We start from the raw sequence: 7,132 nt of genomic DNA, 5'->3' as shown, positions 1-7,132 counted from the left end.
CTCAGGGACAGCAAGAAGGCCAGTGTAGCTGGGGAGGAGGCAGTGGGGACTGGTAGGAGTGGACAAGATCAGGGGTAGTAAGGGAGGCCTTTTACTCTGAATAAGAAGGGAAGAAACGGCAGGATTTTGAGCAAAGAAAGAGCATTGATCCAACTTCAGTCTTAAAAGGATCTTTCCTGCACCTACTTGAGAAATAGATGGGAGGGGCCAGAGGTGAGAGCAGAATTATCAGTTGAAAGACTATATTACAGGATCCAGGTTGGATGGTGGAATTGGCCTAGGGTCCAAATGGTGGGAGTGATCAGAATCCGGATGTATTCTGCAGGGAGAGACAACCAAATTGCATGAAGGACAGGATGTGAGACGTGAGAGGAAAAACAGTGACAAGAATGGAAGTGCTAGTGATGAGAACAGAGGAGCAGTTGCAGCTGGCGTGAGGAGGTGGTCAGGAGTTTGGGACGTGTTAGGTTTGAGATGTTTATTCTGCATGTACGTGGAGAGGTCAAGAGGCAGTGGATGTATGAGTCTGGTGTTGAGGGCCAAAGTCTGGACTGGAGACATAAATTTGGGAGTTGTCAGCAGTAAGATGGCATTTAAGGCCATGAAACTACATGAGCTCAGCAGGGAATAATTATAGATAGCAAAAAAGTGTAGTTAATAAAATATATAAGCAAGTGAATTCATATTACTCATACCTGAATGCCAATGTTCAGAAAAATACCAGAACACCTGCATGTTTTTCTCTGTATTTGAATGTTTAAAAATTTATTGATTTGAGAGGGCAGGGGAGGAGAGAGATTTGTCATTCCACTTATTCATGCATTCATTGGTTGATTCTTGTATGAGCCCTGACCGGAGACTGAACCAGAAATCTTGGCTTATGGGGACTATGCTCCAACCAGCTAAGCTACCTGGCCACCCAAGGCTCTGTATTTGAATTTCTGAGATGTAAATTCTAAACCTGTTCATTGTACATCTCTGCCTAAGAACCACTAAAACAAGCTTTTACAGCCAGCTTTCCTGCTTGATTAATAAAATTAATAACCAAAGATGTTTGGGAGTAAAAAACATTTCTTTTTTTCATAATTATTCTACCTGCAGAACTGAAAACTGATGTTAGAGCTGGAAGTCAATTTGCTTATTAAGTTCATTTCTCTATTTTTTACCTGAATTACACTCATCAGTATTTTCCATTTTGTTCGATCTCCACTGCATTAAGACTAAAATAAAATCTATTTTCTTTATCCTATATATTTTAAAATTGTGTTATCTATTTTGAATCAAATAGTCTTCACTGAGTTCTTGCAGGGCAGTTTCCCACATATCCTTTACAGAACAATGCAGAGGAAACTTTCTTATTTCCATTACCGGAGAAAAGATTTACCCGCAAGTACCCTCAACCCATCCTGCAGGGGAGCCTGGAGGGAGCATGGCTAAGGGCACACTCGGAATCCCTCTGGCTCCTCTTCCCTTACTTCCTTCAAAACACAGCAAATAACGCCTTTGTACCACACCTCTGCAGACCCATGAGTGTTTGGGGCTAGAAGAAACCACTGTGATTCTTATTATCTCTCATTTTATAAATTACATCAAAGACAGTTATTTTTGAGTATTTGCAATTCTTGCTCGTTTGTCTTCTTTCCCCCTGTATTAGGTTCCCATGGCTGCTGCAACAAATTCTCATGAGCTCAAAACAGCAAAAATTTATTTTCTTACAGTTCCAGAGGTGACGCCTGAAATCAAGGTGTCCATGGGCTATGCTCCCTCTGAAGGCTCTCAAGAAGAATCCTTTCCTGCCTCTTGCAGCTTCTGGTGGCTCCAGGTGTTCCCTGGTTGGTGGCAGCATCACTCCAATCTCTTCTGTCTTCAGGTAGCTTCTTCCCTCCGTGTCTTTGTGCTTCAAATCTTCATCTCCTTCCTCTTATAAGGGTACCAGTCATTGGATTTCAGGTGAACATAAACCCCTCACACCAGTCCATTCCTTTTACCATTTTGTGCTCCACGTTCATTTCAATGTCATTGACTCTTCAAAGTGGTCATAATCCCTCTTTTAAAAAATCCAGCTTAGGACAGAAGGGTTAGTTGGAAAACCCATAGTCCTCACTTTTATGTAGTTGGTCCAGAGGAGCCACAGTTATATTCCATTCTCTCCCTTTTCTACCACTCATTTTATAATTTCTTCATATTTTACTCCATAGGCCACTCTGGTCTAGTTTGCTTGTCTGTTGGGAGAACATAGACCATTATCCCTGAGAACTCTGAGCCTTTGGTTAGCTTGCCTTGATCAACAGAGTTTGTGGCAATTGCCTGCTTGCTGTTATAATGCATATGGCAGCACCAAGAGATGTTTTGCTGGATCTGTCACGTTTCAGGCATACTCCTCCCTGGCTCCATTATATATTAGCACCCTTCGCTCATCATGATTGTCATGGCTGACTGCTTGGCCAGCATAATTTCTTTCTGGTCTACCAGCATGAGGATCTCAAGGTGTTGGACTAGAACAGAAGTCTCTTCCCATCACACCCCACCTCATTATTCTTTGCTCTTCATCTTCTAGTCAAAGTTTTAAAAAAGTTTTTATTTCTTTGTCTACCCCATGTAAAAGTGAGTGGTAATAATCTAGTTTTAGTTTCAGCAGAACTGTTGCTTGTATCCCCTGAAGGAAGTGTTGTGACATAGCTCACAGGTGCTATGTTCTTTCTTTCTTTCTTTTTTTTTTTTTTTTTGAGACTTTAACAAATTTTAGGTACTTCTATTGATATGTCTTCAGGTTCACCAATCTTTTTTTCTTTTTAAAATGTCTAAATTTTTAATACAATCTAATGTATTTTTAAAATACCCTACATTGTATTGTTTTATCTCTAGGAGTTTAAGTTGTATTGGGAAATGAGGGTTTACCTTGAGTAAAATAAGAAAATCTTCAGGGATCTTACATTCATATATTCACATTTGCTACCTCGTTGTTGTTTTTACCTTTCTGATGAGACCAAAGTACTACTTTTTCAGGAAAATTTGTATTTGTTTTCTCAACTTTGTGCACCTAAATTTTGCAATTTTCACTATGTTGCAGAAATGAAAAATTCTCCTATGAGTTTTGAAAATTATTTTATAGATATAAAAGAAAACATAAAATGACTTTCATTGTTCATTTATATGTTGGGTAATCCTTAACAAATCAATTCATGATTATAATCAGATTTTAGCAATAAAGTAAATTAAGCAGAGAAATACAGAGTACCTTCACCTATAATATACTTATATCTTAGAAATGCTATATGAAATACAAAAACATGTCCTATATTTCCTGCTCTTCCAGGCAAAACAGAGAGGAAATCATGTTATTTTGTGCATAAGGTAGAAAAGTACCAGCTATAACACTTCTACTTATGTCTATTCCTTTCTTATGTTCTACATTTTATAAAACTCAGGAATGCTAATTGAAGTTACTATACACTTTGGGAAACTAAAAAAAGGAGATCCTTTAATGTAAATATTTGATCTAAGAGTGAGAACAAGCTAGAACAGTACAGCACATGAGTAAGCCTGTATAATGAAGATAGGAAACTAAACTAGTGAGCCACGATTAGAGTGTGATATTTTTAAATGTACAAAAATATGAACAATGAACATAAAACCATGACATGTTTAAATGTTTTTTAAAATAATTTTTAGTGATAGCTGTAAGATTTATAATGTTCTCTCTGATGCAGATGCAACCACTATTAATGCAGACGATGATGTGTTTTAAAAATCTCAAAATAATTACCCTCAACACCTACTCTCAATAAATATCTTTGCCTCATGCATTTTTCATACTGTGTAGCACTGATATAGAGAAGTGACATTTACTATAACAAAAGAAAGAAGCATACTTCTATATACGTTAGTGCATATATGGTTATTATTAAATTCCAAGCACTATAAATAGAAACATCTCTGTGAGAGGTAAATATTTATTTCAGAAAATGCTATTTGGGATTTTTAATTAGTCTAAGAACTTACCTAAATTTGTCAAGATTATTACAGGCTGCATGGAAGATGATTAACTGCAGATAATTTGTACTATAAATATTTGCATTCAATCTACTAACAACTTTTCCAACCATTGAAATAGCTATAAAAGGATACTTAGTCTATAATGGGGCATCATTTTTTATGCAGAGAAAATAGAGGTAAAATTAGTGCTTCTTGTCACACATAGGATAACTTTAAAGTGTTTCTAGAAATTGAGGTTAGCCCTGGCCAGGCAGCTCAGTAGGTTGGAGCATTGTCCTGTACACCAAAAAGGTCGCAGGTCTATCCCTGGTCAAGGCGTGTAGGGAGGCAACTGATCAATGCTTCTCTCTCACATCAATGTTTTTTTCTCTTTCCCTCTCCCTTCCTCTCTCTCTAAAATCAATAATAATAATAATACTGATAATAATAATAATAATAATAAAACATACCTTTGGGTGAGGATTAAAAAAATAAAAGGAAATTGATGTTAAAAATTCACTGTAATGAGAAATAAAGTAATATCAAAAGGATCAACCTAATATAAAGTTATTTTTGAAAAAATTAATAAAATGCAAACCTATTGTGATATGGAACAGTAAATAAAGACAAAGAACATTAGATATGACAAAGCTTACATAACTATGGACCCAGTGAGGTTAAAAAAACAAATAACATTAAAAACAATTTTAATTTTGCAAAGCTAAATGAAATTTATATAGTTCTAGAAAAATGTAACTTACCTGAAAGATTCAAGAGGAAATAGAAAACCTGAAAATACACATAGCCATTAAAGAAACTGAATTAATATTTAAAATTCTCTTTCAAAGAAAATACTAAGTTCAGATGCTTTTATGGATAAGCACTTCCGTACACTCAAAAAACCAATTGTTTCAACTGTTTACAAGGTTTTCTAAAATGCTGAGAAAAGGGAATATCCCCTTTGGTGGAGGGTAGTACTGCTCCTCACTTGTTCCTCTTTAATAGGCTGATGCATCCCCACTCTACTCACGCAGACGCAGACGGGGTTTCCCATTGACTTTGAACTTGCCTGTGTAAACATCCCCAGGGAGGGGCTGCTTTTGAGCCTAGGTCCTGGAATGAGAAGACATGCAGAACCCACTTGTGCACAGCCCAGCCCAGCTTTGCTTAAGCTTATCTTCACACCCATGAGAGAGACGTAAATATTTGACACTTAAGCCATTCTGATTTGGGGGTTATTTGTTATCAAAACATAAACTGACTAACACACTTTCCAATTCACTCTATGGGATGGTGTAATCTTGAAACACATACCTAGACAGCACAGTAGAATAAAAAATATATAGTAAAATTTCATTCATTAATATAAATGCAAAAATCCTAAATAAAATAATAGCAAACCTAGTGGTGTTTAAAAGATTATATGTCTTAACCCAGCTGGATTTATCCCAGGAATTCAAGGATGCCTTAACATTAGAAAATCTCTGTCAGTCATTGTATTGCCTGATTAAAGGAGGAAAAATCATATGAGATTTCAAAGCATGCAGACAGACATTTATTCATATAAAAAACAACTTCTTAGAAAAATAGGAATAGAATACAAACATTTTTTTGTCTGTGGTGCAGCACTGGAAGCATTCTCTTTAAGAATTATGAAAAAGACGACTCTATTTAACCATTCTATTTAACAGTGTACTCAAGCCCTTAGCCAGTATAGTAAAACAAAAAAATAAAAGATTGTGGAAGGAAAAACAACTGTTCTTATTAACAGATAATAGTATTACTTCCACAGAAAACCCAAATAGCACCAATAGATAAATTAAGAGATTAATAGTCATAAAGATGTCTGGGTTTCCTGTTCCCAGTCCAGCAAGTAAGGAGCCTGGAAGTCATTATTCCATTGTAACAACCAATAAGAAGCTGAACAAGCATGGTTTCTGGTTAATAAGGGTTTTAATAAATACTTCACATTATATATTTTTTCATTTATTCTAATTTTTAGATAACTAGATTGCAGAATCCAGGGCTCACCCTACTTAATAAAGACAATCATGCTCTAATTTGGTATTATTATTGTATCCTTCCTTGGTTTTGGTTTTGGTTTTTGGTGGTGTAGATCACAATTCCTGTTATGGAGAAAATATCTAATAAGTGATAGCTGGTAGCATCAGCACATGTCCTCTAGGGGGAGGTAATGTGTTAGGCAGCATAATTAGTAAATTGTGAATCCAGGGTTGGACTCAGGTCTGATTTCAAAGCCCAGGTATTTTTTCCAGTATATTTTCCTGTGTAAACCTTGAGTTCAAAGGAAATGTCCTCAGAGCGTTACTCATCACCTAAGTTGAACTTTTATATTTGTGATCATGAAATGTACTACCTTGTGAAGAGACAAAAAATGGCAGCAGGCTAGAAAATAGAGTGCATTTCATCTAATGAGGGTAATTGTTGCTTTGTGGATTTTTCATTTCCATTTCTGTGTACATGTGTATAACAATGTAAAATATAATTCTTAGTGTGGATTGCACTAAGAATTTTGAAAGCCTCTGAAGTAGAGAAATCATTTTTTCCTCTTAATTGGGCTTTTAACAAGACTAGGAAGTGTGAAATAGACACAAAGAAGATGGATGTCTAGTCACTTGTCCTACCAATAACTGACATTTTTAAGTCTCGCAAACTGAGTTTAGGAAGTCTTCCAACGTTCTCAAGCTTGTTGAGTGGCACCACCAGTCCCCACATCCGGTTTATATTCTGTTTCCCTCCATTAACTTGGCCACGGCTTCACTTTTTAGGTCACCAGCATCATCTTCAAGTTAAGCCTCCTGGGTTTTTAAAATTTTAACCGTTCAAGTCTCCCCCCACCTCCTGGTATAGAAGAGTGAACTTTCTAAAGGCCACATTTGGGAATATTTCTCCTCTGCTTACAACCTTTAGTGGCTTTCTTGATGTTCAAATAGAGTTGAAACTCCTTACAGTCCTGTCTCCACCCCTGTGGTCATATCCTCTCCATGCCCTCCCCAACAGCCATCACCCCCATGAACTATTTGCAGTTTCCTTGTTACCCCAGACACTCTGTCACCTGGACTACCTGCCACCCACTAATCTCTGGCAAAGCAGCCTGGGTATTGGTCCTCAGTACTTGCCCACATGAAGGCACTGA

The sequence above is a fragment of the Miniopterus schreibersii genome (genome assembly GCF_964146895.1).
Source record: "Miniopterus schreibersii genome assembly, chromosome: 17".
NCBI lineage: Eukaryota > Metazoa > Chordata > Mammalia > Chiroptera > Miniopteridae > Miniopterus > Miniopterus schreibersii.
This window is presented reverse-complemented; position numbering follows the sequence as displayed.